The sequence below is a fragment of the Elephas maximus genome, chromosome X (genome assembly GCF_024166365.1).
Source record: "Elephas maximus indicus isolate mEleMax1 chromosome X, mEleMax1 primary haplotype, whole genome shotgun sequence".
In the NCBI taxonomy this organism is placed as follows: domain Eukaryota; kingdom Metazoa; phylum Chordata; class Mammalia; order Proboscidea; family Elephantidae; genus Elephas; species Elephas maximus.
Window position 1 is genome coordinate 124,894,138 of NC_064846.1, and position 21,499 is coordinate 124,915,636.

General features: G+C 37.8%; 1 protein-coding gene and 1 pseudogene across 3 annotated transcripts in view; both read right to left on the reverse strand.

Moving 5' to 3' along the window:
* Positions 1 to 21,499, reverse strand: part of JADE3 (jade family PHD finger 3) — a 194,728-nt gene that overhangs the window by 79,625 nt on the left and 93,604 nt on the right. The window lies entirely within an intron of this gene.
* LOC126068608 (transcription factor Dp-1-like) lies at positions 4,183 to 8,236 on the reverse strand (annotated as a pseudogene).

A 21,499-nucleotide genomic window follows, 5' to 3' on the forward strand; every position in this document is an offset into this window, starting at 1 on the left:
TTATAGAATTTTAAGAAAAGATTTTCAGGTTATCTAGAAGAATCAGTCACTTGGAGCAGAGAAAACCTAGCAAAGAATACTTAAGACCCTTAAAGAACGTTCTTATTTGATAACAAAGGTACCCAGTATAGTCAAGACATTGTGTTCCAAAGTGAGTTTTCCAATGAAGCAAAACTTATTCAATTTTGAAGTTTAAAACTTTAAAAATCTTATGAACATTTTTCATGGAAATATTTCTCAAATAGTTTAAAATAATTCTTAGGTTTCTCATAAAGAATAAACAGAATATTCTTCATGGCTATGGGCTGACACCAAGTGGAATATCAATTACTACAAAGCAATGTACTTTTGGGCTGCTTAGGTAAGGTTGGATTATCTCTCCGTACACTAAACTGAAGGAGCCCTGGTGGCACAGTGGTTAAGTGTTCGCCTGCTAACTGAAAGGTCAGCAGTTTGAACCCACCAGCTGCTCCATGGGAGAAACACTGTGGCAGTCTGCTTCCTTAAATATTTATAGCCTTGGAAACCCTATGGGGCAGTTCTACTCTGTCCTATAGGGTCGCTATGAGTCGGAATCTACTCAATGACAATGGGTTTTACACTGAACTGCCCGTACCAGTTGCCACGGAGTCAATTCTGACTCATGGCAACCCTACATGTGTCAGAGTAGAACTGTGCTCCATAACGTTTTCAATGGCTGATTTTTCAGAAGTAGATTGCCAGGCCTTTCTTTGACATGCTTCAGTGGATTTGAACTTCCAGCCTTTTGGTTAGCAGCCTAGCACTGAATTCCTGACTGCTCAACATATAGCACCTATTACAGTCAGGGCACTATTCTGGACTTGTCAAGATTATAAGATGAAGTCCTCTGACCTGAAGAAGACATAAATAACCACAGAACACAGTAGAGTGAAGCAAACAGAGGTGTATGTAGCCTGGTAATGGAGAAGGGGGGAACAATCGAGTCTGACTTAGAGATCCGAATAGTTTTCACACAAGATGATATTTGAAGTCTGCTTTGCAAGTTTTTCTCCCTTCCCTCAGAGTCCCTTTTTTGTGCACTAAGTGTGCATTTGCAGCTTGGAGTTAATCTGCTGTGGGACAGAAAACCAAATAATCAAGCTCATTAGAAATACAGGTAAGGTGATGTGAACAGGCTTTACTTGAGGGTATCAGTGCTCTCCACTGAGTTGAAATATATGAGCTTTTACTTTGTTGCTATAGAAGTCCTGGATATAATACATGAGACCCCAGACCTACAGAGGATATGGAGTCAATCCTTTAGATTGATATGTTTTATAGACTAGTCAGACTATAAGGTAAAAATATCTTGGCTTTTCAGAAAAAAATGGAACGCTTTATTTTTTTTAACTTTTATCATGGCAAAATATATATAACATAAAACTTGCCACCCTAACTATTTTTAAGTGTACAATTCAGTGACATCAATTACATTTACAATGTTGTACAACCACCACCACCATACCCAGCTCCAAAACTTTTTTTGTCACCCAAAACAGAAAATCATTAACTGTTACACAATAATTCACCATTTCTCCCCTTCCCCCAGTCCCTGGTAACCACTGACCTTACTTTTGTCTATGCATTTACCTATTACTAGAGACTTCATATAAGTGAGATCATACTTTACCCCGTGTCTGACTTATTTCACCCAGCACAATGTTCTCAAGGCTCATGCACGTCACAGCATGTATCAGAACTTCACTTCTCCCTATGGCTGAACAACATTACCTCGTATATATAGCAATTACCGATAAAGAAGAACTTACTTCTGCTATTCTGCTATTTATATTCCATGTGTCTTGTACCTTTTTTGTCCCTCGTTTCCTCCCATACTGCCTTCTTTTGGGTTTAGTTGATTTTTTGTAGTGAACCATTTTGATTCTCATTTCCTGTTGTGTAAATTGTAAAAGATATATTCATTGCAGTTCCCATGGGGATTACACTTAACATCCAAAATTGGTAACAATCTAGTTTAAATTGATATCAGCTTAACTTCAGTGGAAAAAAAAATTATAGTATATAAAAATTCTGTTCCTATACAGCTCCTCCCCCTTCTTATGTTGTCACAAATTATATCTGTATACATTGCGTACCCAATAACACAAATTTATAATTATTTTTTACATCATGTGGGATAGAACAAGTAGAGCTATGATACAAACCACAAATATGGTAAAACTGACTTTTATATTTATCCATGAAATTACCTTTACTGTAGATCATTACTTTACACAGCTTCAAGTTACTATTTAGTGTCCTTTCATTTCACCCTGAAGGGCTCTCATTGGCATATCTTGCAGGTCTATGGTAACAAACTCCCTCAGCTTTGGTTTATCTTGGAATGTCTTAATTTCACCCTCATTTTTTAAGGACAGTTTTGCTGTATACATATTTCTTGGCTGACAGTTTTTTCTTTCAGCAGTTTATGTATGTCACCCCCCTGCCTTCTTGGCCTGGGTTTCTGGGGAGAAATCTACCCTTAATTTTATTTAAGATCCCTTGTATGTGACGATTTGCTTCTCTCTGCCTACTTTCAAGATTCTCTTTTTATCTTTGGTTTCCAACGATTTGATTATAATAATGTTATATTGGTGTGGATCTCTTTGGGTTCCTCCCACTTGGAGTTTACTGACCTTCTTGGATATGTAGATTGATTTTGTTTATCAAATTTGGAAATTTTTCAGCCATTATTTTTTCAAATATACTTTCTGTCCACGCACCTACTGGGCTTTCAGTTCACCCTACTCTCCTCTTCTGGAACTCTCATAATGTATCTATTGATCTACTTGATGGTGTCACATAGGTCACTTAAACTCTTCAATTTTCTTTCTTCTTTCTGTTCCTCAGTCTGGATTATTTTGATGGTCCTATCTTCAAGTTCACTAATTCTTGCTTCTGCTAGCTCAAGTCTGCTGTTGAGTCCCTCTAGTGAATTTTTCAGTTCAGTTAATCGTATTTTCAGCTCCAGAAGTTCTGTTTAGCTCCTTTTAATAGTTTCTTTTTATTGATATTCTCATTCTGTTCATAGATAATTTTCCTAATTTCCTTTACTTCTTTGTATGTGTTTTATTTTAGCTCTTTGAACATATTTAAGACAGTTGTTTTAAAGTATCCAAAGTAAGTACAATGCTTTGGCTTTCTCAGAGACCGTATCTGTCTCTTCTGTTCCTTTGAGTGGGGCATTCTTCTGTTTCCCTGTATACCATGTGGTTTTTTGTTGAAAACGGGACATTTGAGTAATACAATGTGGTAACTCTGGAAATCAGCTTTTCCTGCTTCCTCAGGGTCTGCTGGTTCTTTTTTTTTTTTTAATCATTGAAGGACGTCAAAGAGACAAACACAACAATGTATAAGGTGTGGTATGCCCCCTTGAGAACCCAAAAACAGGAACCCAAGCTAGAAATGTGGCTGTCGTTTCAAGCCAGGGAAGGGGAGGGGCATGGTTTAGTAACAAAAGACTACAGAGCTTTTCTACCATTTTTTTTGTTTAAAATGTCAATGCACATTTTATTAATAAAAACTAACAGTGCCAAGTTAAACAAGTCAAACAATTAAAGTCTCTTTATATTCCATAAAATATTACAGAAAAGTTTATTTGTGTTTGAATAGAAAGACTATCATTTGAGAATTGGCAGCTAACAGCAGCTGTGCAGTTAATGGTTTTGTGAATAAATTTTAAAAGAGACTACTTTTTATGAAAAAAAAGGACTATTAAAAATGACAAATTTTGAGTCAAAAAACCGTTAAAACATTCTCTATATTTAATTTTAACTTTATAATACATTATGAGAAGATGCTTACAAAACAAATAAAACATTTGTTTCAGTAAATAAAAAATGTCTTTAAATGATAGACTTAAAAGTATGTAAACAACTATATGATAAAAAGTTTCCAAATTCTGCCTGTAAGAAGTCAGATAAATTTTACCATAAGCAATAAATCACTCCAAGTGTTCAAAAAAAAAAGTGTTCAAGATAGTTTATATAGCTGCACCAGCATGGCAGTAAACTTTTACCAAACAAAACGAAATAAAAACAAAAAAACTTTGCAATTTGTATGCTGTAACACAGAGCCAAAAGGGGGGTGGATATAAACTCAATGGAATTACAAGTCAATATAACTTAAGGGAAAATAAAGTCATAATGAAATTTATGGCACTTAATTTTTTTTTAAAGTATAGCTTTGGTATTCTGCTTGGTTCTTCTTTGGACACTGCATGATTTAATAGAATAAAAACTCACGATGTAATCTCGCTATCCATCAGTTACTGGCACCATTCAAAACACACTGCAAATAAATGGCCATTTGGCATACCATTTTCCATGAAAGGATATACCAGTGCCGTCGAGTTGATTTCAATGAAAGGATAGCATTTTATTTTCATTAGTGTGGACAAAGTACAATTTCTTCAGCAAACTTAGCAAGAATTATTAAGGGGCCAAAAACAAAAACTCTGCATTAATAAAAAAACTAGAAAATGCAAACACAAATCCTAGAAAGGGAAGAGAGATTCTGCATTAGCACACTGGTATCAAAACAAAACACATCCATAACCCAAAACCAGTGCCGTCGAGTTGATTCCGACTCAAACACATCCATACCACATTTTAAAAAATCCTACTAAAAACAATCCTTGCTTGCTCATTGGAGGTGCATATCTAAATTCAATAGCTTACCAATATCTTCTTGGGGGAAGGCCAAAAAGAAACAGAAAAACCCATATTTAAAAAAAAATTTTCTCTTCCTTAAACAATTTTTTTCCCTGAAGCTGATTTTGAAGGGGAAAAGGGAAATTTATAAGTCAAGAAAATCAATCTTCATCATCATTTTTGTTAAAGTCATCATCATTGTCATCTTCCCCAACATAAGACACTGGCATCTCCACCCTGAAGCCACTGAACTGAGATCCACTGAAGCTCACGGCCAACATCTCATCCGCTCCATTGGCCACGTCACTGGCAGAAAGCCTTGTGCCATTTGAAGTTGAACCTGATGATGTGACAAATACACTGCTGATTGATCTCTGAGACATTTCTGTCACATAAGGTTCCAGAGCTTTAGGTATCAAACTTCTTGCCATTTTAAGGTGTTCGGCTGAACAGCTTCCTGATTCAAGTCCACGAGCCAGTCCCATTTGCTTTAATACTTCTGTGTCATCATGGATTTCAAATGTGTTGTCAAAATTAAACAGCTACTCAAATTTGTCATTAGAAATACTGCAGTCAGTCATGGTCTTCTTGCTCGTGTTCACAATGAAAACAGTAGGTGGATGATGGAGTTGGATGGAGGTGGCCAGTTGGCTTGCTGCTCTGCCTGACAGTTTCTCTGCACTAGATTCTTGAAGGCAATTTGCTGCAGAATAAGTTCTTGAAGTTGAGATTGTTTCTGTTTTATTCTTTCAAGTCTTCTCTGTCTGTCTACCTCTAAATCCTGATATTTCTGAGCCGAGTTAGTAGGCAGATGATTCATTTGATTTCTTTCTTCTCCTTGGAGATGATGTTCATGGCCATTAAGACATTTAAGGCATCATAGACTCGTCTTATATTCTTCTGGCCACAAGCTGATTCACTTGATAAAATATGGTTATCAGCAGCACTGAACTCCACGACCACTTCATCTGCCACTTCATTACATAAAGTGGTTCCTTTCCTCTGAACCTTCTCACAAACTTTCATTGAAAAATGCCTCAGATCCTTGCCATTCTTCTCTTCTTTTCTGCTGAGTTTCCCAAAGACCAAGGTGAGGAGTCTGAAGCCTGGTTCTGTGATACAAAATGTGTGTCAGGGGGGTATGTGGACTCGCTACCAGGATAGTATTCGGCACTGCAGGTCTCTGAGGTGTACCAATTGCCACTTGCTGTGCAATGTTGACATTGGACCATCCAAAAGTTTTTGGCAGTTGTTGTTTCCCAAGTGTATTTACTGTAGAATGAACAGCTACTAATGATACCACGCTATAAAAAGAAGCCAAAAACCAAACCAGCTGTCGTCAAGTTGACTCTGAATCACGGCAACCCCATTTGTGTTAGAGTAGAACTGTCCTCCATAGAGTTTTCAATGGCTGATTTTTTGGAAATAGATCACCAGGCCTTTTCTCCAAGGTGCCTCTGGGTGGGTTCAAACCACCAACCTTTCAGTTAGCAGCCGGGTGCTTAACCATTTGCGTCACCCAAGAACTCCGAAGACTTTATAAAGCTTTTCCAGGACTACAAGATTCTGGTCTATAAAGGCCTTTAGTTTGCCATTGGCTTCAATTAGATCGGCATCTTTTGCCATGTTCCCAGATCCGTGAAATCAATTCTATAAATGTTCTCCCTCCGGAGAAGAAACGATGCGTCAAACCGGCATGATGTGCCAGCAGTGCAGTGGCATGTGGCCACGAGTGGCCCCATAGAGACTGGCCCTCCTACAATTTTCTTGACATTGCCTTTTTTCCTGATTCAGCATTCACTTGGTTGCTATGAACCTCTATTTACCAGAGTTCTGACAAAGTTAAGTCTGACAGTTTCTACTTTGCTTTTGATATTTCATTGGGGCACAGGTGCATGGAACTTCTTATTCCACCACCTTGTTAACATCACTCTCCTCTGGAAGACTTCTAGCCAGTTAAGCTAAACTACTGTTTGGTTGGTTTTAAGAACACTTCAGGGGATATTCTTGGTTTAAGGTTTAAAGACTATCTTCAGGGCAATAGTTTCAAAGGTTCATCCAGCTTTCATGGTTCCAGAAAGTCTGGAGTCCATGAGAATTTTAAATTCTGTTCTGTATTTCCCCACTTTAAATCAGTAACTGTAGCCAGGCACATCCAGTTCTTCTGGTCTCATAGCAAAGCAGGCATTTAGCCACACATTCCATATCCTCCTTCTATTCCTGATTCTCCTTCTTGTTGCTCCAGGCGAATTGAGACCAGTTGTTCTAATGTGAATGGCTGCTTGAAAGCTTTTAAGACCCCAGGAACTATGCAATGAATTAGAAGGTAGAACATAAGCACTAAACACACTGTTAAGCCAAATAACTGGGATGTCCCAGGAAACCATGACCCTTAACCTCCAAATCAAGGAACCAAACCCCGTGAGGTGTTCGGTTGTACATAAGCAGCCTCAGTAGTTTTTTTTTTGGCCGCCGTTGCAAATATGTCTATCACACAACTTTCGCCAATTCAACTTTTTTACAGATGTACAACTTATTGACAGCACTTAAAATAATCAGCTGTGCAACTCTACCCTTAATCAACATGATTTTTTTCCACCACTGTAAGCCAAAACTCAGTACTCTATAAGCAATATCACTCCTTTTCCTCTTCCCTCCCGCCCCTGGTAACCACTAATAAACTTTGGTCTCTATACATTTGCCTTTTCTTGTCTTTTTATATGCAAGGTCACAAAATATTTGCTCTTTTGTGATTGACTTATTTCACTCAGCATAATGTCTTCCAGCTCTGTCCATATTATAACATGTATCAAGACTTCATTTCTCCTACTGGCTGAGTAGTAGTCCACTGTATGTATGTACTACGTTTTGTTTATCCATTCAACTGCTGATAGGCATTTAGGATGCTTCCACCTTTTGGATATTGTACATAGTGCAAAAATGAACATTGGTGTACAAGCCTCTATTTGAGTCTCTGCTTTCAAGTCTTTTGGGTATAAACCTAAAACCCATAAAACTTTACATTACCCAAGAATAAACTTTAATGTATGCAAACCAAAAAAAAAGGAAAACAAAAACAAAACACCCACATCAACCAAGATGTTGGCAGATCCTAGGATGGAATGCAGACTGTGACAAATGAATATAACTGTATTACAAACGTACGTACATAACTGCACTGAAGGGGTGAGGTTAAAAAAAAGGAGATGGTCTAAGTAACTTTTGAAAAGAATGTTTTGACTGGAAATTATAAGGCAAAAGACAAAAGTAACTATATATAAACACTGTACTCTGGTTGGGAAATTTGACTGTCATGGGGGAACAGGTTAACAATTCTGAAAACTGTTTTATACGTACACTGGAGTAAAACAAGTGTGTAAATGGGTGGTGGATGACTGCAGCCAGACCTCTTACTGTTGGACTGGGAAGTTACAAATAAGCAAAGAAGGAGGGCTAGAACAAACCATGTGGTACTGGATTAAATTAGGAGACACTGATACGAACTCATGTTTAGCTTAATATATATGCAAACTTTGTTAGAGAAATAATTACAGATAGGTATGTATACGTATATGTAGGTTAGTATACACACATTATTAGTACCATAATGTGGTACCTTACATATGTATGTATGAAATATACGTATTACCTAGCTCTGTCTGCTGGGTCGATTATGACTCATGGCAAGCCTATGTGTGCAGAGCAGAACTGCTCCACGGGATTTTCAAGGCTGTGACCTTTCAAAAGCAGGCCTGTCTTCTGAGGTACCTCTAGGTGACAACCTTTTGGCTAGCAGTCGAGTGCTTAACCATTTGCACCACCCAGGGACTCCTTAAGAAGGGCTAAAGCAACAATATCTCAATAGCAATGAGTACACCAGTGCCTAGATCCTGGTTTCTAAATACCATCTCCAATAAAAAGAGCCAGGGTTTCCTGAAGAAATGGCTGATTCTAAGGCTGGGACAGGGAAAATACAAGATAAGCCTAGAGGACCTTGAGCCATAAATTAAAAAAAGTGCTCAAGAAACAAAAGGATGGAGGTATGTAAATGGGACATACCAATGGCCAAAGCAGGAACAATTTGAAAAGCACAATTATATAATATTGGATTATAACTCAAAGTATAAAATAAATATACATCAGTCCATACTGATATAAATAAGTGATTAAACAAATTTAAAAATGGAGAAGATATAAATTTTCTTTATAGAATACTACAAAATTTCGGAAGCACGGAAGAATGATGAAAACTAAAGATACAAGGGAAAGATTAGTCCAAAAGACTAATGGACCACATCTATCATGGCCTCCACCAGACTGAGTCCAATACAACTAGATGGTGCCTGGCTACCACCAATGACTGCTCTGACAGAGAACACAATAGAGGGTTCCCGACAAAGCTGGAGAAAATGTAGAACAAAATTCTAACTCAAAAAGAAAGACCAGACTTGCTGGCCTGACAGAGACTGGAGAAACCCTGAGAGTATGGCCCTTGGACACCCTTTCAACTGAGTAATGAAGTCACTCCAGAGGTTTACCCTTCAGCTAAAGATTGGACAGGCCCATAAAACAAAACGAGACTAAAGGGACACACCAGCCCGGGGCAAGGACTAGAAGGCAGGAGGAACAGGTAAGTTGGTAATAGGGAACCCAAGGTTGAGAAGGGAGAGTGCTGACATGTTGTGGGGTTGTTAACCAGTGTCATAAAACAATATTGTCTACTTAACGAGAAACTAGTTTGTTCTGTAAACTTTCATCTAAATTACAATAAAAAAGGAATATTACCAAATGATACATGTAACTACTGTCTCCTCCAGGAGGCGGAGCTTAATCCTTCCCTCACACCCACCCCCTGATTGTGCACTAGGCTTAGTGACTCACTTCTAATGAATGGCATAGGGAATGGGAAAAAATTAGTAAGTTTACAATGGAAAAACCTCACAAATACTACCTTAACTAAATGATAAAGGTTATCACCACCAGTGATGTCTTGTGGATATGACCTCCCTAATATGATGTGATGAGAAGGTTACTTCATCTCTATTGTATTCTTTCCTAAAACCTATAATCCCAGTCTAATCATGAGACAAATATCAGACAAATGCACACTGGCGGACATTCTACAGGGTAGCTGGCCAGTACTCTTCAAGACTGTCAAGATAGTGAAAAACGAGCAAAGGTCGAGAAACTGTCACAGTCCAGAGGAGACTGGGGAGACATGACAATTAAGTGTAATGTGATACCTTAGAGTGGATCCTGGCACAGAAAGGAGACATTGATGGAAAAACTGGTAAAATCCCAATAAAGTCTGGAGTTTAGTTAATATTAATGTACCAACGTTGGCTTCTTAATTCTGATAAACGTACCATAGTAAGGTAAGATGTTAACAATGGGAGAAAATGAAACTGGATGTGAGGTATACAAGAATTCTCTGTGTTATCTTTGCAACTTTCCAAAGTAAAACATTTATTAAAAACTTCATAAGGCTAATCTAGGTGACTACTAGGATTGTGGATGGTAAAAATGGTTTTCAGAAATACTGAGTAAAAGAAGTAGCTAACCCTCAAGTCCCCTAAGTATTCTATACAAAGAGAAATTTACATATAAATGGAGGTTAAATAGAAATAAGAATTTTTGAACACGAAGAAATACCAGAAATGATTACTATGTTTGGTTATTTAAGTATCTTATCTAGAGTGCTTTTTAAAAATGGAATACGTTTTCTTATATCAGGGCTCATATGGGTTGTATGTAGCTTGAAGGCTAGACTAGATTAGACCTTGAAGATTCTGTCCGTCTCTTAAGGCTATGGAACAAAGCAAATTCAACCTAATTTTGTTTTGGCCCCATTTACCTATTAAACCAAAAAAACCAAACTCATTGGCGTCGATTCCAACAGATAGCGACCCTGTAGGACAGAGGAGAGCTGACCTACAGTGTTTCTAAGGAGCTGCTGGTGGGTTTGAACTGACGACCTTTTGGTTAGCAGCTACAATTCTTAACCACTGTGCCATGAGGGCTCCATTTACCCATTAAACCCATTAGAAGACATTATTTCCATTTCTTGTCTTTTTTTAGAACAAAAAATGTAAAATATCTCATTAATGAGTTTTTCTATTGATTACATGTTGAAGTGATAATATTTTTAATAATTGGGTTAAATAAAAGCATTATTAAAATTATTTTCAGGAGGTGGAGTCAAGATGGCAACTTAGTCATACATACCATAAGGTCCCCCTACACCAAAGACCCCCCCAAAAACAAGTGAGACAGAAGCAGATAACAATCCAGTAACCCCGAACTTCAAAAAAGAAGGTCTAAGAACTGAACTGAACACTGACTGGAAGGAATAAGAAAGCAGCGAAAGAGGAGGAAAATGAAACAGCAGAGCTCACAGCCGTCCTAGCCCACCGTGACTAACTTAGGACAAAGCCAGCAGCAACCCTGGGTAAAGAAAACAGCAAGGCGATTTCGTGACTTTCCCAAAACGGAGAGAGAACCTCTACTGACACACACGGAAAGAAGCAGAGAGAGGGAGGGTGCCAGATTCAGGACCAGGGATACTCAGGAGTGGTGGCCCTTGACCTCAGGGACAGAGCAGCAAGACCGAGCGAACATCTGCCCACCGTTCCCCTCCTCCCTCTCCCTGCCCGGGAGGAGGTAGAGGTATAGTGACTATGTGAACACCTGCCCACCATGCCCCCTCTACTACCCATACTCCTTCAACCAGTGAGAGGTGACAAGCATGGCTCCACTCACCCACTGCACTGGCCACTCCACCTGCATCGAGAGCACAATTCCCTGCTCCTAAGCCACTGAACCAAAGACAGATGGAGACCAAAGCCCAAACAACCCACCCTCAGCTGCTCCACAAGATCAGTAAACAGAGACCCGAGCTCCCACACCTACCCATTACTCCATTCACCCAAAGATAGGTAGGGAGAGCAACAGCATGGCCAATCCAATGCCAGGGCACCACTCCAGCCACACCTGCCAGGAATCACCAAAACAAGAGGACCCAGCAAATAATTTTAAAATAAAAAATAAATATAACTCCTTAATGTGCCAGAGACGACAGACAATAGCAAACCACCTGAAGAAGCAGGGCAAGATGGCCCCAGAAAGTGACCATATAAAGAGCCAGAAATCTCCCTGAGGGAGAAAAGACAATGGAGCTTCCTGATGAGGATTTCAAAAGGTGAATCCTCTTTGTCTAAATCTTTATGTTTTTACTACTAAAGGTACCCAAAACAATATGCTATATAACACGTGGTATATTAATGTAATTTAAAATTTCACATAAATGTTGTAATACTGTACATATCTTTTGATGAACTGTTTTCAATGTGCTCATATAATTTTGAGATTTATCCACACGTAGATGTCCAGTTTATTCATTTTAATAGCTGCACTGTATTACATTGTATGAATACACTATAATTTATTTCTCAATTATTTCATTGTTGGGCACATATATTTTTCCAAGTTTTGCTAATAGCACATCCTCATATATGACCCCTTGAATACATGTGGGAAAGTCCATCATTATTTTCCTAAGTTGCTTATTACTGATTATTATGTGTGTATTATTTTGTTTTCCTTTTTTATGAATTTCACATTCCTATCTTATACACCCATTTGATAGACATTTTACTTTTGCTTTATCATTTGTAAGAATTATTTATATATCCTAGATAAAGTTCCTTAGCTATTTATATGTACTTTTATGGTATTGCTTTAAGTTTTAATATCATCAGATTAATCAATGTTTTCCTAATATTTTTATTGAGATTTAATTCATACAACATAAAATTTATCCTTTTAAAACATACAATCCACTGTTTTTTGGTATAGTCACAAAGTTGTACAATCGTTGTTGTTGTTGTTAGGTGCTGTCCACTTGACTCCCACTCATAGTAATTCTATGTACAACAGAACGAAACACTGCCTGGTCCTGCGCCATCCTCACAATCCTTGCTGTTTGAGCCACTTGTTGCAGCCACTGTGTCAATTCATCTCATCAAGAGTCTTTCTTCTTTTCACTGACCCTCTACTTTACCAAACATGATGTCCTTCTCCAGGGACTGATCCTTCCTGATGACAAGTCCAAAGAACATGAGATGGAGACTCACCATCCTCGTTTCCAAGGAGCCCTCTGGTTGTATTTCTTTCCAAGACAGACTTGTTCATTCTTCTGGCAGTTCATGGTATATTCAATATTCATCACCAGCATCATAATTCAAAGGCATTCTTTCTTCTTCAGTCTTCCTTATTCATTGTTCAGCTTTCATATGCATGTAAGTCAATTGAAAATATCATGGCTTGGGTCAGGTGTACCTGAGCACTCACGGTGACATCTTTGCTTTTTAACACTTTAAAGAGATCTTTTCCAGGGGATTTGACCAATGCAATATGTCTTTTGATTTCCTGACTGCTGCTTCCATGGGTGTTGATTGTGGATCTAAGTAAAATGAAATCCTTGATAACATCGATCAACCTTTTCTCTACTTATCATGATGTTGCTTATCGGTCCAGTTGCGAGGATTTTTGTTTTCTTTATGTTGAGGTGCAATCCGTACTGAAGGCTGTGGTCTTTGATCTTCATCAGTAAATGCTTCAAGTCCTCTTTATTTTACGACTGTCTAATTCCAGAACATTTCCATCACCCCAAAAAGAAATCTCATACCCATTAACAATCACTCCTTATTCTGCCCTCCCTACAGCACATGGCAACCAGTTCTAGTTCTCTCTTCATGGATTTATTTATGCTGAACACTTCATAAATGGAATCATGAAATACGTAGTCATTTGTGTCTGGCTTCTTTCACTTAGCATAATGGCTTCAAGGTACATCCATAAATTACAGCATGTATCAGTACTGTACTCCTTTTTATAGCTGAATAATATTCTACTGTAAGAACATACTACATTTTTTTATCCATATACCAGTTGATGGACATTTGAGTTTTTCCAGTCTTTGGGCTATTGTGAATAATATTGCTAAGAACATTAGTGTACAAGCTTTTGTGTGGACATATGTTTTCAATTCTCTTGGTTATATACACAAGAATGGAATTGCTGTATCAAATGGTAACTCTATATTTAATTTTTGGAGGAACTGTCAGACTGTTCCAAAGTGGCTGCTCCATTTTACATTTCCACCAGCAATCTATGAAGTTTCCAAATTCTCCACATCCTAGACAACAACTTGTTATTTTCCAGTTTTTGTTTGTTTGTTTAATTATAGCCAGCCTAGTAGGTGTGAGGTGGTACGATATTTCATTATGGCTTTGATTTGTATTTCCCTAATGGCTAATGATATTGTTTATTGGTCATTTGTATATCTTCTTTGGAGAAATGTCTATTTAAATCCTTTGCCCATTTTTTAACTGGGTTATTTGTCTTTATTGTTGAGTTGTAAAACTTCTTTTTTTTATATATTCTGGCTATTTGGCCCTTATCTGGTATATATCATTTGCAAATATTCTCTTCTGTCCTAGTTATCCAGTGCTGCTATAACAGAAATATACTTTCTCAGAGTCTAGTAGGCTACATAGATGTCCTCAAAAGAATCAAGGAAAACACAGACAAAATTATGGAGAACACAGACAAAACCAAGGAAAGCACAGACAAAAACACTAGGAGAACTCAGGAAAACAGTGCAAGAACAAAATGACAGAACAGACAATTGGAAATGACACAGCAACTAGAAATCCAGAAGTTTAACAATAAAATTGCACAAATTGACAACTCAATGGAAAGTCATAGGAGTGGAATTGAAACAATGGAAGACAGGATCAGTGGAATAGAAGACTAATCCCTTGACACTAATCTGTGCGAGGATCAAAAAAAAAAAAAGAAGAAGAAAACTTAAGAGTTATGTGGGACGCCATCAAGAGGAATAATTTACGTGTGGTTAGAATCCTAGAAAAAAGTAGCTTGAGAAAAACAAAAGATCACCTACAAAGGGGCATCAATAAAACTAAATTCTGATTACTCGGCAGAAATCATGCAGGCAAGAAGGCTATGGGATAATACATATAAAACCATGAAAGAAAAAACTGCTAAGAATTATATATTCAGTAAAATTTTCACTCAAATATGAAGGTGAAATTAGGATATTTCCAGATAAACAGAAATTAAAGGAATTTGTAAAAACAAGACCAACTTTAAAAGAGACATTACAAGGAGTCCTTTGGACACAAAACTAACAACACGCCAGACAACAACCTGAGACTAAAACACATGACAACACCAGAGAGGTATCAACCCAGATTAAGAACTCTAAAGAATAAAATAAAGCTAAAAGACAGAAAACAGGGAACCAGAGACGTCAATCTGTAACTGATGACCACTCCAACACATAAAGGGGGAATAAGGGGTGTCTTAGTCATCTTTTTTTTTTTTTTTTAGTCATCTAGTGCTGCTATAACAGAAATAGCACAAATGGATGGCTTTAACGAAGAGAATTTTATTTTCTCATAGTCTAGCAGGCTAGAAGTCCAAACTCAGGGCGTCAGCTCCAGGGGAAGGCTTTCTCTGTAGGCTCTGGAGGAAGGTCCTTGTCCTCAATCTTCCCATGGATTAGGAGCATCTCAGCACAGGAACCTCAGGTCCAAAGGATGCGCTCTGTTCCCGGCACTTCTTTCTTGGTGGTATGAGGTCCCCAACTCTCTGCTTGCTTCCTTTTCTTTTATATCTTGTAAGATAAAAGGTGGTACAGGCCACATCCTATGGAAACTCCCTTTACATTGGCTCAGGGTTGTGACCTGAGCAAGGGTGTTACATCCCACCCTAATCCTCTTTAACCACAGGCAGAGATTACAATTTATAACACATAGGAAAATAACAAAATGGAGGACAACCTCACAATACTGGAAATCATGGCCTAATCAAGTTGACACATATTTTGGGGGGCCACAATTCAATCCATAACAAGGGGTATAGGTTTAGAACGTCCATATGGAGAGGAAGTCAAGGCAATATCAAGAAATAAATCACCACTTTAAACTTAGGAAGGTAAAGGTAAATTTCAGGGTAACCACAAAGAAAGTCAACAAACCTACTCATCAAAATATAAAAGGACAAAATCATAAAGATTCCATACACACAAAACTAAAAACTACAAAGGAAATGAAAAGACAAGCCACAATTAAAAAAAATCAGTACAGAAAATTAAGCAGAACGAAGAAACCATCAACACCACACACACACACAAAGCATAAGAAAATGACAGCAATAAACTTGTACCTATTGATAATCACACTGAAGGTAAATGGTCTAAATAAACCATGAAAGAGACGGAGAGTGGCGGAATGGATAAAAAAAGTATGACCCATCAATATGCTATCCACGAGAGACACACCTTAGTCACAAAGATATAGATAAACTAAAACTTAAAGGATGGAAAAAGACATATTAAGCAAACAATAACCAAAAAAGAGCAGAAACAGCAATATTAATCTCTGATAAAACAGATTTAAAGCAAAATCTACTATAAAAGGAAAGACTTTATAAAATGATTAAAGGGTCAATCCACCAAGATGACATAACCATAATAAATACATATGCACCCAATGAAAGAGCTCTAAAATACATAAACAACACCGAAAAGAGAAACAGACACTTCCACAATAATACTAGGAGACTTTAACACACCACTCTTGGTGAAGAACAGAACAACTAGCAAGAAACTCAACAAAGACACAGAAGATCTAAATATCACAATCAACCAACTAGACCTAATAGACATACACAGAGCACATCACCCAACAGCATCAGACTACACATTCTTCTGCAATGTTCATGGATTATTCACCAGAAAAGACCACATTATATGCCACAAAGCAAGCCTCAACAAATTCAAAATACAAAGCATCTTCTCTGATCACAATGCTATAAAAGTAGAAATCAGTAACAGGAAGAGAAAAGAAAGAAACCTAATAAGTGGAAACTAAATAACACACTGCTTAAAAACTACTGGGTAACAGAAGAAATCAAAGATGAAATTAAAAAATTCCTAGAACCAAATGAGGATGAAAACACAACATACTAAAACCTCTGGGACGCAGTAAAAACAGTGCTCAGGGGTCAATTTATGGCAAAAAATGCACATATCAAAAAAAGGACATAAATCAAAATATTAACCCTACAACTTGAACAACTGGAGCAGCAAGAGAAGCCCACAATTGCTAGAAGAAACAAAATAATAAAAATTACAGCAGAAATAAATGAAACAGAGAACAGGAAAACAACAGAAAGAATCAAGACTAAAAGCTGTTTTTTTGGAAAGGATTAATAATATTGACAAGCCACTGGCCAATCTGACAAAAGAAAAACAAGAGAAGATGCAAATAACCTGAACAAGAAATGAGATGGGTGACATTACAAAAGAACCAACTGAAATAAAAAGGATCATAACAGAATAATACAAAAAATTGTACTCTAACAAATGTGAAAACCTAGGGGAAATGGACAAATTGCTAGAAACACTCCACCTACCTAAACTAACACAAACTGAGGTAGAAAATTTGAACGGACCTGTAACAAAAGAAGAAACTGAAGGGGTCATTAAAAAAAACTCCCAGCAAAAAAGTTCTGGTCCAGATGGCTTCACTGGAGAATTCTACCAAACATTCAGAGGATAGTTGACACCCAGTCTATTCAAACTATTCCAGAACACAGAAAAGGAAGGAATACTCCTGAATTCATTCTATGAAGCCAGCATAACCCTAATACCAAAGCCAGGCAAAGATACCACTAAAAAAGAAAACTATAGACCAATGTCCCTCATGAATATGTAGATGCAAAAATTCTCAACAAAATTCTAGCCAAAAGAATACAAAAGCATATAAAAAGAAAAATAACAATATATCATGACCAAGTGGGATTCATGAAAGGTTGGTTCAACATTAGAAAATCAATCAACGTAACCCACCACATAAATCAAACAAAAGAAATGAATCACACGATCATATATCAATTGATACAAAAAAGGCATCTGATAAAGTCTAACACCTATTCCTGATAAAAACTCTCAGCAAAATAGGAATAGAAGGGGAATCCTTCAACATAATAAAGGGAATTTATACAAAACCAACAGCCAACATTATCCTCAACATAGAGAATCTGAAAGCATTCCCCCTGAGAACGGGAACCAGACAAGTATGCCCCTTATTATCACTCTTATTTAACATTGTATTAAAGTCCTAGTGAGAGCAATAAAGCAAGAAAAGGAAATAAAGGGCACTCACACTAGTCAGGAAGAAGTAAAACCATTCCTATTTACAGATGATATGATCCTATATACAGAAAATCCTAAGGACTCCACAAGAAGGCTATTGGAACTAACAGAAGCATTCAGCGAAGTGGCAGGATCCAAGATCAACATACAAAATCAGTTGAATTCCTCTACATCAACAAAGAGAACTGTGATAAGGAAATCAGGAAAACAATACCATTTACAATAGCCCCCAAAAGATAAAATACCTAGGAATAAATCTAACTAGGGATGTAAAAAACTTACAAAGAAAACTACAAAATACTACGGCAAGAAACCAAAAAAGACCTACGTAAATGGAAAAACATACCATGCTCTTGGATAGGAAGGCTTAACGTTGTGAAAATGTCAATACTTCCCAAAGCGATTTAGATATAATACAACCCCGACACAAATCCGAAAGGCATTCTTCATCCAGATGGAAAAACTAATCACTAACTTTCTATGAAAGGGAAAGAGGCCCCGTATAAGAAAAAGAAGAACAAAGTAGGAGGCCTCACACTGTCTGATCTCAGAACCTACTATACAGCCACGGTAGTCAAAACAGCCTGGTACTGGTACAACAAACACATGGAATTGAGAACTCAGATGTAAACCCATCCTCCTATGGGTAGCTGATCGTCAACAAAAGACCAAAGGTTACTGAATGGAGAAGAAACAGTCTCTTCAACAAATAGTACTGGCAAAATTGGATATCTATCTGTAGAAAAATGAAACAAGATCCATACTTTACACCATATACAAAAACTGACTCAAAATGGACCAAAGACCTAAACATAAAACCTAAAACTATAGGTTGGAGGAAAAATTAGGGGTAATGCTAGGGACCTTAATATATGGCTCCACTACCAACCCACTGCCGTCGAGTTGATTCCGACTCATAGTGACCCTATAGGGCAGAGTAGAACTGCCCCATAGAGTTTCCAAGGAGCGCCTGGTGGATTTGAACTGCCATCCTCTTGGTTAGCAGCTGTAGCACTTAACCACTATGCCACTACGGTTTCCAAATATATGGCTAGGGACCTTAATATATGGTATTAATTGATTATCAAACATAACCAAAAAATGCACACACAGAAAGAAATGAACTAGATAAATGGGGCCTCCTAAAAATTAAACTCAATAAAAGACTTTTCCAAAAGAGTAAAAAGACAACCTACAGATTGGGAAAAAAAATTTTGGCTATGACATATTTGATAAGGGCCTAATCTCTAAAATTTATTAAAGAAACTTCAACACCTCAACAAAAAAGACAAATAATCCAATTAAAAAAATGGGCAAAGGATATAAACAGATACTATACCAAAGAAGACATTTAGGCTGCTAACAAACACATGAAGAAATGCTTGAGATTATCATCAATCAAAAAAAAAAAAAAACCATTGCTGTTGAGCATATCCCTAGGAGAGGGATTGCTAGATACTGGGTTTTTTTTATGGTATTTCTGTTTCTAGCTTTTTGAGGAAGCGCCATACTGTTTTCCATGGTGGTTGTGCTATTTTTACAGTCCCACTAGCAATGCGTAAGAGTTCCAATCTCTCCACAACCTTGCCAACACTTGTTATTTTTTTTTTTATTTTATTCATGCCAGTATTATTAGGGTGAGATGGTATCTCATTTTAGTTTTGATTTTTTATAAATATGAGTCATTATTAGGTTACTAGGGACAGGAGGCGTAGTGTCATGGATTGAACTGAGTCCCCCAAAAATATGTGTCAACTTGGTTAGGCCATGATTCTCAGTATTGCGTGGTTGTCCTCCATTTTGTGACTGATATAATTTTCCTATATGCTGTAAATTCTAATTTCTGCCTGTGGTTAATGAGGCAAGATTGGATCATACTGAAGAGGATTGGGATGGGATGTAACACTGTCGTTCAGGTCACATCCCTATGAGTCAACGTAAAGGGAGTTTCCCTGGGGTGTGGCCTGTACCATTTTTTATCTTACAACAGATAAAAGGAAAGGGAAATGAGCAGAGAGAGTTGGGGACCTCATACTATCAAGAAAGAAGCACCGGGAGTAGAGCGCATCCTTTGGACCTGGGGCTTCTGCGTGGAGAAGCTCCTAGTCCAGGGGAAGATTGACAACAGGGACCTTCCTCCAGAGCAGACAGACAGTGAAAGCCTTCCCCTGGAGCTGACGCCCTGAATTCGGACTTCTAGCTTACTAGACTGTGAGAGAAAAAATTTCTCTTTGTTAAAGCCATCCACTTGTGCTATTTGTTACAGCAGCATTAGATAACCAAGACAGGGAGGGAGGGGAAATTATCAAAGGGATATTAGACACATGTTAATATTGGTGAAAGGAACGGCCAATACACAATATAGGAGAAGTCAACACAACACCATCAAGGGAAGAGAGGACACTGAGAGGAATGCAGGACTAAGGGACAACTCTAGTAACTACTGGAACCCTGGCAGCACAGTGGTTAAGAGCTAGGCTGCTAACCAAAAAGTCAGCAGTTCAAATTCACCAGTTGCTCCTTGGAAACCCTATGGGTCAGTTCTACTCTGTCCTATAGGGTTGCTATAAGTCAGAATCAACTCAATGGCAATGGGTTTATTTGAGTTTATGGTTAACTATTATAGCACAGATAATCTTGCAACAACAGAATCAACAAACAATAATAGTTAGAAAGATTAGATAGACAGACAGACAGACAGATATGCCAAGAGGTGTGGGAAGGGGTAAAGGAGCACACCCACTGGCAGACACAGGTTTGGTGGTGGAAATTTCTAAATACATTACTGTAGGTGCTCCTCTATATTAATACAGACAATAAAAAAAAATACAGACAATAGAGCACACAGATAGCACATTCCGGGAAAACTCTTAGACATAAACACCTCATGGGATGAAGTTCCTAGGCTCGAAAGCAAAGGGCCATAGACTTGGGGGACAGCTGCATCAACTGGCACAACCTAGTTCTTAAAGACAATGTTGTATACCCTACTTTGATGAGTAGTGCCTGGGGTCTTAAAAGCTTGTCAGCAGCCATCTAAGATACAACTATTGGTCTCTTCTAGTCTGGAGCAAAAGAGAGTGAAGAAAACTAAAGACTCAAGGGAACAATCAGTCTAAATAAAGGACTAATGGACCACATGAAGCATGGCCTACATGACCCTAAGACTGGAAGAACTAGATGGTGCCCATCTACTACTACCAACTGCTCTGATTGGGATTAAAGCAGAGGGTCCCAGACAGAGCAGGAGAAAAATACAGATCAAAGATCAAATTCATGAAAAAGACCAGATTTACTGGTCTGACAGAGACTGAAATTTCTTAGTTGCCTATTGCTGCTATAACGGATATAACAGAAATAGCACAAGTGGATGGCTTCAACAAAAAGTTTATTCTTTAACAGTCTAGTAGGCTACAGGTCCAGGGTATCAGCTCCAGAGGAAGGCTTTCTCTCTGTGTAGGTTCTGGAGGAAAGTCCTTGTCATCAATCTTCCCCTGGACTAGGAGCTTCTTAGCACAGGAACCTCATGTCTATCTGTTCACTTCTCACTTTTATATCTCATAAGAGATTGGCTCAAAATTCA